A 10,936-nucleotide genomic window follows, 5' to 3' on the forward strand; every position below is an offset into this window, starting at 1 on the left:
GGACAGCTCTGACGTAAATTCTGTTCCAGTACCAGTATCGATGATTTCAAAGAAGAATTCCAAGAAACTTCCTAGCAGATTAAAACTGTGTGCCAGACCGAGACTCGAAGTCGGTACCCTTGCCTTACGCGGGCAAGTGCTCTACCAACTGAGCTACCGAAGCACGGCTAATGACCCATCGTCACAGCTTAAATTTTGTCAGTACCTCGTCTCCTGGTGGTAGAGAATTTGCCCGCGAAAAGCAAAGGTCCCGAGTTAGAGTCTCGGTCCGGCACATAGTTTTACTCTGCCAGGGAGTTTCATATCAGCGCTCAATCCCTTCCAGAGTGAATATCTCATTCTGGAAGAATTACTAGATTTGTCTGCTAGATTGTCCCAGGAGAGGATACATCCATTCCAACACAATGAGTGCGTACATCAAGGGCTGTAAGCAGAGCAATGTTGTACTAATACGAGGTATATTCAAAAAGTTCCGAAACTTTGTCCACAAAATTTTTCTTCACTTATCTTTTATTTATTGTGCATGGTCTCCTTCGAAATACTCTCCTCCACAATTGATACACCGCTCGCGATGCCGTTTCCACCTCCGGAAGCAGTCTTGGTACGCCTCTTGCTGGATCGCGCTAAGCGCCGTATGCGAATTTTCTTTTATCGCGTCTATCGTTCCAAATCTTCGTTTTTTCAACGGGGTTTTCATTTTGGAAATAATAAAAGTTCCACAGGGACCAGGTCTGGAGAGTACAGAGAATTAGGGAGCAGAGTGATTTCGTTTTTTGAGCAACAGTCACGCACCAACAGGGATGAATTTGCGGGTGCGTTATTGTGATTGAAGAACCATGTATTGTCACGCCACATTTCGGGCCGTTTCCTTCTCACATTCTCTCACAGGCGTCGCAACACCTCCCTATAATACCATTAATTAACAGTTTGTCCCTGTGAGACGAATTGATGATGAAATAATCTTTCAAAGTCAAAAAAACTATCAGCATGTCTTTGACATTTGACCAGACCTGACGAGCTTTTTTGGTCCCGGATAATCTTTCCTTATCTACTGTGGAGACTAAACCTTGGCCTCAACAACATAAACGTAGACCCACGTCTCATCACCAATCATGGTTCTCTTAAAGAACATCTCGTTCTGCATTGTGCCATCCAAAAGCTCTTCACAGATTGCGAGGTCGCTTTTCTGGTCTTGACTCGTGTGCTGGGACGAACTTGGCGGCAACATGGTGCATTCCCAAACGCGGTGTCAAGATTTCATGACACGACCTAACTGAAATGTTACGTGCTACAGTCTCTTGGAATGTCAGTCTCCGAATGGCACGCACGATTTCGTCGACGTTCCTGACATGAGCATCGTCGGTAGACGTCGAAGGGCATCCTGAACGAGGGTCTTCTTTAACTTCCTTCCGTCCATTTTTAAACCGTCTGAACCATTCGCAACACCGAGCGCGGCTTAAGCACTCGTCACCGTAGGCTTCCTGCATCATTTGGTGTGTCTCTGTAAAGACTTTCTTGAGTTTCACGCAAAATGTAAGACAGATTCATTGCTCTTCTAACTCTGCCATCACGAAATTTGCAAACTGTGCGACACGACGTTCTGTCTAAGTACAGCACTGAACAACACTCAACAGACATTCAACAACGAAACTTCCGGCAGTTACACATTTAAACACGGGCCCGTACTACCAAGTTCTTTGTGAATTTGACTCGATGCTGTAATCAGTGCAATAACATCTACATCTACATGGATACTCTGCAAATCACATTTAAGTGCCTGGCAGAGGTTCATCGAACCCCCTTCACAATTCTCTATTATTAGAATCTCGTATAGCGCGCGGAATGAATGAACACCTATATCTTTCTGTACGAGCTCTGATTTCCCTTATTTTATCGTGGTGATGGTTCCTCCCTATGTAGAACGGTGTTAACAAAAATTTTTCGCATTCGGAGGAGAAAGTTGGTGATTGGAATTTCGTGAGAAGATTCCGTTGCAACGAAAAACGCCTTTGTTTTAATGATTTCCAGCCCAAATCCTGTATCAAATCAAATGGCTCTGAGCACTATGGGACTTAACTTCTGAGGTCATCAGTCCCCTAGGACTTAGAACTACTGAAACCTAACCAAGCTAAGTACATCACACACATCCATGCCCGAGGCAGGATTCGAACCTGCGACCGCAGCCGTCGGGCGGTTCCAGACTGTAGCGCCTAGAACCGCTCGGTCACTAAGGCCGGCAAATCCTGTATCATTTCTGTGACAATCTCTCCCATATTTCGCGATAATACAAAACGTGCTGCCTCTCTTTGAACTTTTTCGATGTACTCCGTCAGTCCTATCTGGTAAGGAGCTTTCTAAAAGAGGACGGACAAGCGTACTGTAGGCAGTCTCCTTAGTAGGTCTGTTACATTTTCCAAGTGTCCTGCCAATAAAACGCAGTCTTTGGCTAGCCTTCCCCACAACATTTTCTATGTATTCCTTCCAATTTAAGTTGTTCGTAATTGTAATACCTAGGTACTTAGTTGAATTTACGGCTTTTAGATTAGACTGAGTTATCGTGTAACCGAAATTTAACGAGTACCTTTTAGTACTCATGTGGATGACTTCACACTTTTCGTTATTTAGGGTCAACTGCCACTTTTCGCACCATTCAGATATTTTTTCAACGAGTTCCTTTTAGCACTCATGTGGATGACCTCACACTTTTCCTTATTTAGGGTAAACTGCCACTTTTCGCACCATTCAGTTATTTTTTCTAAATCGTTTTGCAGTTTGTTTTGATCTTCTGATGGCTTTATTAACCTGCAAACAACCGAAGACGGCTGCTCAGATTGTCTCCCTATTCGTTTATATAGATAAGGAACAGCAAAGGGCCTATAATACTACGTTGGGGAACGCCAGAAATCACTTCATACAGTCTCAATTTGCGAAGTTTCATTACGTTTCGTCCTCCCGTCCTGGGTGCTTCAGTTTTTCTTTCTCAAGCAGTGTACACGTGATCGTAGACAATTAGATTAACATAGGTTAGCTTATAGCCTATTGCTAACTTTGTTATAATTCCCCAACTAACACACCAAAATACTACGATAAGAAAAATAGTTCATTAAAACATTAACATACATCTCTATAATATACTTAATTCGTTGAGTAGAATACATGAGCAATCAGTTAAAAAATTGTAGGAAAAGTATCTAGCCGACAGGACAAAATTCACTGCTACAACATAAATAAATATTTTAATTACAAAAAGGTATGAACAAAAGTTATAATTCCCAGCCTCCCAACTTCAGCCATTCATTCAAAAATAGCACACATGTCAACGATAGTTCTGACTAACTGAGTCTACGAGGATGCTGAAATTACGTTATACAAGGCCTGAACGTGGCACTGGCGCAGTAGCAAACGACTCTCGCTGACAAAGGCCACGTGCGACAATGGTCGATAAATCGGCCTACACAGGGTGTTTCAAAGATGTTGCGATAAATGTGTACAGACTATAGATCACGTCGTGTGGAACAACATTTGTGAGGGACAAAATGTCCGCTGAAGCTTCCCAGTGAGTCTAGGCTTCCTTTAGCAATGCCGGCCCTGGAACGACGAGATTTCACCGAACCAGCAGGATTTACTAACCACGTGTGCTGCATATACGTTCCCTAGTACACTATGTAAGATCCTAGTTGGGGAGAATCCATAGCATTTTAATCGATACACATATTCTAATTAATTTGATTTATTTCCATATCAAAAGTAAGGCAATTAACATTTAAGGAAAAATGATATTCACCGAGCGAGGTGGCGCAGTGGTTGGACACTGGACTCGCATTCGGGAGGACGACGGTCCAATCCCGCGTCCGGCCATCCTGATTTAGGTTTTCCGTGATTTCCCTAAATCACTCCAGGCAAATGCCGGGATGGTTCCTCTGAAAGGGCACGGCCGACTTCCTTCCCCATCCTTCCCTAATCCGATGAGACCGATGACCACGCTGTCTGGTCTCCTTCCCCAAAACCAACCAACCAACCAAAAATTATGTTCATTATAATTGATAATTAATTCTTCATACACAATAATGGGAACTTGTGGCAACCTATTCACAAACGTTTTGTAATGGCAACCTGATCTAATGCAAATCTGATGGATCTAACATGAGGGTCAGGGGGAAAAACTTATGACAAATCGTGCAAGTACTGAGTGATTGTCTTGAAATTGGTTAGCACTGAATAGAAGTACTGAAGCTAATATGTAGAACCATTGAATGTAATATGTAGGATTGGTTCAAATGGCTCTGAGCACTATGGGACTTAACATCTATGGTCATCAGTCCCCTAGAACTTAGAACTACTTAAACACAACTAACCTAAGGACAGCACACAACACCCAGCCATCACGAGGCAGAGAAAATCCCTGACCCCGCCGGGAATCGAACCCGGGAACCCGGGCGTGGGAAGCGAGAACGCTACCGCACGACCACGAGATGCGGGCTAATATGTAGGATTATTGAAGGTAATACGTCACATCTGTTGCGTATTTTGGAAGCAAACTACTCATGACTTCGCAAGGCTAATCTTCAGAGTGAGGCTCTGAGATTGTAAAATTGTAAATTGACTTGAAATTTCCTACATTTGATGCAGTAGCGGCTCAGTTTCGCCATAGTGGAGGTGTCGGTGAGTGAAGTACTGCGACGTAAATCAGTGCCAGTGCCAAGTTCCTCTCCTGCGACTAAGTGTTGGATGGCCTGAAAATTTCCTAACTCCCCAACTCGCAACAGATCAGATGGTGGCTGAAGCTGATAAAGATGACAGAATCGGAGCAATACTCCAAGGCTAGAGGCAAGAAGACAATATCTGAAGTTGGTTACCAAGCAAGCAAGAAGAAGAAGCAGCAAAGTGAAGTGATTCCTGTGTGATGACATCCGACAAGGAATCCTCACATTGCTGCGTGTTTCGATACGTGCTCAATCTGATTGGCTGCGCTTTGAATCTCCCGATCTCCAAACAATCAAAATGCTCCTCAGAGAGTGCAGATCCTGTCCTCTTGGCTATTTTTTGCGTATTTAACCAAAGATTTCCTTCGCACAGTTCTCCTCTGAAAAAAGCCATTCCTTGCTATTCTTGCCTCTCTTCTCGGTCAATGAGGCAGCTTCCCTCTGGGACTGTTGTTCTTTTTTCTCACTCTTGAAAAAGTTGAGATGAACCAGAGTCCATAGGTCTTGCGTCCTTAAACAAATATTTTGTAATAGCTGTATGTTCGGTGGCGTCTCAGCGTTTTCAGAGGCCTAGCTTTCTGCTAATAGCGCCGGAGGAGACTTCGGTATTAATCTAGGATTTTTTGGTTATTCGCCTTTTCGCTGCACGTCGTTGTTGGTTGCTTACTCAGTGGAGGGACTTCGTCAGATTTATGTATGCATATCATCAGTCATACTTGTATCTTTGTTGTGACCAGAAACGTGTTTACATCTACATCTACATGGTTACTCTGCAATTCACACTTAAGTGCCTCGCAGAGGATTCATCGAACCATTTTCATACTACTTCTCCACCACTCCACTCTCGAATGGCACGTGGGAAAAAGGAACACCTAAATCTTTCTGTTCGAGCTCTGATTTCTCTTATTTTATTATGATGATCGTTTCTGCCTACGTAGGTGAGTGTTAACAAAATATTTACGCATTCGGAAGAGAAAGTTGGTGATTGAAATTTTGCAAATGGATCTCCCCGCAAAGAAAACCGCCTTTGTTTCAGTGACTGCCACCCCAACTCGCGTATCATATCAGTGACACTATCACCCCTATTGAGTGACACTCTCACCCCTATTGCGTGATAACACGAAACGAGCTGCCCTTCTTTGCACTTTTTCGATGTTCTCCGTCAATCCTACCTGGTAAGGATCCCACACCGCGCAGCAATATTCCAGCAGAGGACGGATAAGTGTAATGTAAGCTGTCTCTTTAGTGAGTTTGTCGCATCTTCGAAGTGTTCTGCCTACAAATCACAGTCTTCCCCACAATATTATCAATGTGGTCCTCCATTTAAGTTGCTCGTAGTTCTAATTCCTAGGTATTTAGTCGAACTGAAAGCCCTTAGATTTGTGCGATTTATCGTATACCCAAAATTTTTCGGATTTCTTGTAGTGCGTATGTGGATGACCTCGCGCTTTTCTTTGTTTAGTGCTACATATTGCACCATACAGAAATTCTCTCTAGGTAATTTTGTAATTGGAATTGATCGTCTGGTGTTTTTACTAGACGGTAAATTACAGCGTCATTTGCAAACAGTCTAAGGGGGTGGCTCAGATTATTACCTAGATAATTTATGTAAGTAGGGAACAGCAGAGGGCTTATGACAGTACCTTACGGAACGCCACATATCACTTCTGTTCCACTCGATGATTTACCGTCTATCACTACGAACTGTGACCTCTCTGAGAGGAAATCACGAATCCAGTCACACAACTGACACGACACTCCATATGCACGCAATTTGATTAATATTCGCTTGCGAGGAATGATGTCAAAAGCCTTCTGGAAATCTAGGAATATGGAATCGATCTGAGACCCCTTGTCGACAGCACTCATTACTTCATGAGAATAAAGAGATAGCACAAGAAAGATATTTTCTGAATCCGTGTTGGTTATGTATCAATAAGTCATTTTCTTCAAGGTGATTCATAATGTTCGAGTACAGTATATGCTCCAAAATCCTACTGCAAATTGAGGTTAGTGATATGGGTCTGTAATACAATGGGTTACTCCTATTTCCTTTCTTGAACATTGGTGTGACCTGTGCTACTTTCCGGTCTTTAGGAACAGACCGTTCGTCGAGTGAGCGGTTGTATATGATTGCTAAGAAAGGCGCTATTGTGTCTGCATACTCTGAAAGGAACCTGATTGGTATACCATCTGGACCGGAAGACTTGCCTTTCTCAAGTGATTTGAGTTGTTCCGCAACACCTAAGATATCTACTTTTATGTCACTCATGCTAACAGCTGTTCTGGTTTCGAATTCTGGAATATTGACTTCTTCTTTCGTGAAGGAATTACGGAAAACTGTATTTAGTAACTCCGCTTTAGTGGCACCATCATCGGTGACATTTCCGTCACTATCACGCAGTGACGGTATTGACTGTTTCTTGCCACTGGTGTACTTTACATACGACCAGAATCTCTTTGGGTTCTCTACCATATTTTGAGGCAATGTTTCATTGTGGAAACCATTAAAAGCATCTCGCATTGACGTCCGCACTATATTATTGAGTACAGACATTGTGGAATAATTAAAAGTCTGTCACATTGTTGAAAATTGATTTCTTTATAATTCGTGGGAGGAATGATTAATTTTCTGTTCCTATTTCTTTTTTTGTTCTCAACCATAATTCTATTATTTTCACAGGCGGAACGTCACACACATGTTTCCGTACGTCTGTGAAAATAATTACGAACCCGTTTCATCAATTGGTGAATTTTTAATTATTCCACAATATACTCAATAAGGCCAACGGCCTTGCCGCAGTGGTAACACCGGTTCCAGTCAGATCACCGAAGTTAAGCGCTGTCGGGCTGGACTAGCACTTGGATGGGTGACCATTCGTTCTGTCGAGCACTGTTGGCAAGCGGGGTGCACTCAGCCCTTGTGAGGCAAACTGAGGAGCTACTTGATTGAGAAGCAGCGGCTCCGGTCTCGAAAACTGACATACGGCCGGGAGAGCGGTATGCTGACCACGTGCCTCTCCATATCCGCATCCAGTGACGCCTATCGGCTGAGGATGACACGGCGGCTGGTCGGTACCCTTGGGACTTCATGGGCTGTTCGGCAAGAGTTTAGTTCTATAATCAATAAACATGTTTCTGGTCGCAACAAAGATACACATATGACTCTGAGTGTATGCATACATAAATCTGACAAAATCCCTCCAGTGCACAAGCAGTCAACAATTACGTGCAGCGGAAAGGTAAATTATCAAAAATCCTCACTTAATACCAAAGTCTCCTCCGGCGCTACTCTCATGTCGCGTGGCTTTTCTCCACCGCACGCTGCTTCCGACCACTTCCGACTCCCCTCGACAACTGCTCGCTCGCTACAACTCGTGATAATAATATCTCAGACTCAGAGATTGTGAAATGCACACACCACACTCATAGACGTCCAACTTTCTTCCGCTGTGGTGATTGCGTATTACAGGCTTCTTCACAGTTATGCAGGTACACTCCTGGAAATTGAAATAAGAACACCGTGAATTCATTGTCCCAGGAAGGGGAAACTTTATTGACACATTCCTGGGGTCAGATACATCACATGATCACACTGACAGAACCACAGGCACATAGACACAGGTAACAGAGCATGCACAATGTCGGCACTAGTACAGTGTATATCCACCTTTCGCAGCAATGCAGGCTGCTATTCTCCCATGGAGACGATCGTAGAGATGCTGGATGTAGTCCTGTGGAACGGCTTGCCATGCCATTTCCACCTGGCGCCTCAGTTGGACCAGCGTTCGTGCTGGACGTGCAGACCGCGTGAGACGACGCTTCATCCAGTCCCAAACATGCTCAATGGGGGACAGATCCGGAGATCTTGCTGGCCAGGGTAGTTTGACTTACACCTTCTAGAGCACGTTGGGTGGCACGGGATACATGCGGACGTGCATTGTCCTGTTGGGACAGCAAGTTCCCTTGCCGGTCTAGGAATGGTAGAACGATGGGTTCGATGACGGTTTGGATGTACCGTGCACTATTCGGTGTCCCCTCGACGATCACCAGTGGTGTACGGCCAGTGTAGGAGATCGCTCCCAACACCATGATGCCGGGTGTTGACCCTGTGTGCCTCGGTCGTATGCAGTCCTGATTGTGGCGCTCACCTGCACGGCGCCAAACAAGCATACGACCATCATTGGCACCAAGGCAGAAGCGACTCTCATCGCTGAAGACGACACGTCTCCATTCGTCCCTCCATTCACGCCTGTCGCGACGCCACTGGAGGCGGGCTGCACGATGTTGGGGCGTGAGCGGAAGACGGCCTAACGGTGTGCGGGACCGTAGCCCAGCTTCATGGAGACGGTTGCGAATGGTCCTCGCCGATACCCCAGGAGCAACAGTGTCCCTAATTTGCTGGGAAGTGGCGGTGCGGTCCCCTACGGCACTGCGTAGGATCCTACGGTCTTGGCGTGCATCCGTGCGTCGCTGCGGTCCGGTCCCAGGTCGACGGGCACGTGCACCTTCCGCCGACCACTGGCGACAACATCGATGTACTGTGGAGACCTCACGCCCCACGTGTTGAGCAATTCGGCGGTACGTCCACCCGGCCTCCCACATGCCCACTATACGCCCTCGCTCAAAGTCCGTCAACTGCACATACGGTTCACGTCCACGCTGTCGCGGCATGCTACCAGTGTTAAAGACTGCGATGGAGCTCCGTATGCCACGGCAAACTGGATGACACTGACGGCGGCGGTGCACAAATGCTGCGCAGCTAGCGCCATTCGACGGCCAACACCGCGGTTCCTGGTGTGTCCGCTGTGCCGTGCGTGTGATCATTGCTTGTACAGCCCTCTCGCAGTGTCCGGAGCAAGTATGGTGGGTCTGACACACCGGTGTTAATGTGTTCTTTTTTCCATTTCCAGGAGTGTATTTTCACAGAAACAAAGGTAACAGGGGTAAGCAGTCGAATAATGATTAGATCATTACCATGGAAGGAGCCAGCCAGTACAGTCAACCAGAAGCGAGCCCGCCTTCGAGGCAGACTCGCCTCGAGTCGGCGCCGAGCGCTCCCGCTAACCTGGGTGCTCTTTCGCTTTGGCGGCGCCCTGCAGGCCTGACAATGCGTCACCTGGAATTAACAGCGCGCGCCCCACAGCGGTCGCCCAATCCTGCCGCTGACAGCGGTTTTAATTTCCAGGGCCGTTTTAATTAAACCAAGACGCCGCGGACATCGCGGAAAATTAAAACTGTTGGCATCTGCGGTCCCAGTCACGGCCCAGTTCTACTTCTGCTGGAAACGTCGCCACGGTGGCAGGTGTAAAAGCAACGCTTTACAGTCACCACCGTTCACTAGTCACATTGCCGAGTAACAAGAAAGCAGTGTTGACGATGAAGGCTACAATTACTTTTACAGAGGTACCAGACGTATCAACCAGTTTACTTTCAGTACATTAGTCAGGGACTTTGGTTCAATATCTCAAGACAATTACGCGAATCTTGCAAAGAATAACATTAAAATCTGATGAAAGTCTGTCTGTAAAGCTCAGACCAGAGGTTGGTTTGCAGCACTATGTCATTCTCCTCTTCCGCCTGACTTCCTCTTCATTTTTGCCTATGTAGTGCATATCATATCAATGATAATTAAATCAAGACCCTACGCTGCCGACAGGCGTTGACATACATCAACGGGGACAGTTGAAAATGTGTGCCCCGACCGGGACTTGAACCCGGGATCCCCTACTTACATGGCAGACGCTCTATCCACCTGAGCCACCAAGGGCACAGAGGATAGTGCGAGTGCAGGGACTTATTCCTTGCACGCTCCCCATGAGACCCACATTCCCAACTTAATGTCCACACACTACATTCGTAGTGCCCCTGCCCATTACACTCATTACTTGGGGCAGACAATCTCACCGAGTCCCGTAAGAGTTCGGGCAATACGTGTGCATCCGCACAGAAGAAGAAGGTCAATAACCGCTTAGCCTCAGCTGTATGAAGATGGTATCTGTTCTTTCGGACATGTCCGAAAGAACAGATACCATCTTCATACATATCATATCATTCTCAACGTGCTGTGTATGTGACATCTCTCGTTTTCCCTTGCGATACCGTCCCTCAATACCTCCGTCAGATATTGTTCCAGAGATGTTGTTCTGTCATAAAAAGTGCCCTACGAATTTGTCTCTTCTTCTTTGGATGTGCCTCGACAGACAACTCGTTTCCTGTATTCTTCTCAGTAC

General features: G+C 45.8%; 1 non-coding gene and 1 pseudogene across 1 annotated transcript; one reads left to right on the forward strand and one right to left on the reverse strand.

Moving 5' to 3' along the window:
- Positions 1-7,487: 7,487 nt before the first annotated feature.
- On the forward strand, positions 7,488-7,605 carry LOC124721944 (annotated as a pseudogene).
- A 2,794-nt stretch (positions 7,606-10,399) lies between these two features.
- On the reverse strand, positions 10,400-10,474 carry Trnat-ugu. Its single transcript has one exon. It is a non-coding gene; the product is annotated as a tRNA-Thr (tRNA).
- Positions 10,475-10,936: the final 462 nt, after the last annotated feature.

The sequence above is a fragment of the Schistocerca piceifrons genome, chromosome 1 (assembly GCF_021461385.2).
Source record: "Schistocerca piceifrons isolate TAMUIC-IGC-003096 chromosome 1, iqSchPice1.1, whole genome shotgun sequence".
NCBI classification, from domain to species: Eukaryota; Metazoa; Arthropoda; class Insecta; order Orthoptera; family Acrididae; genus Schistocerca; species Schistocerca piceifrons.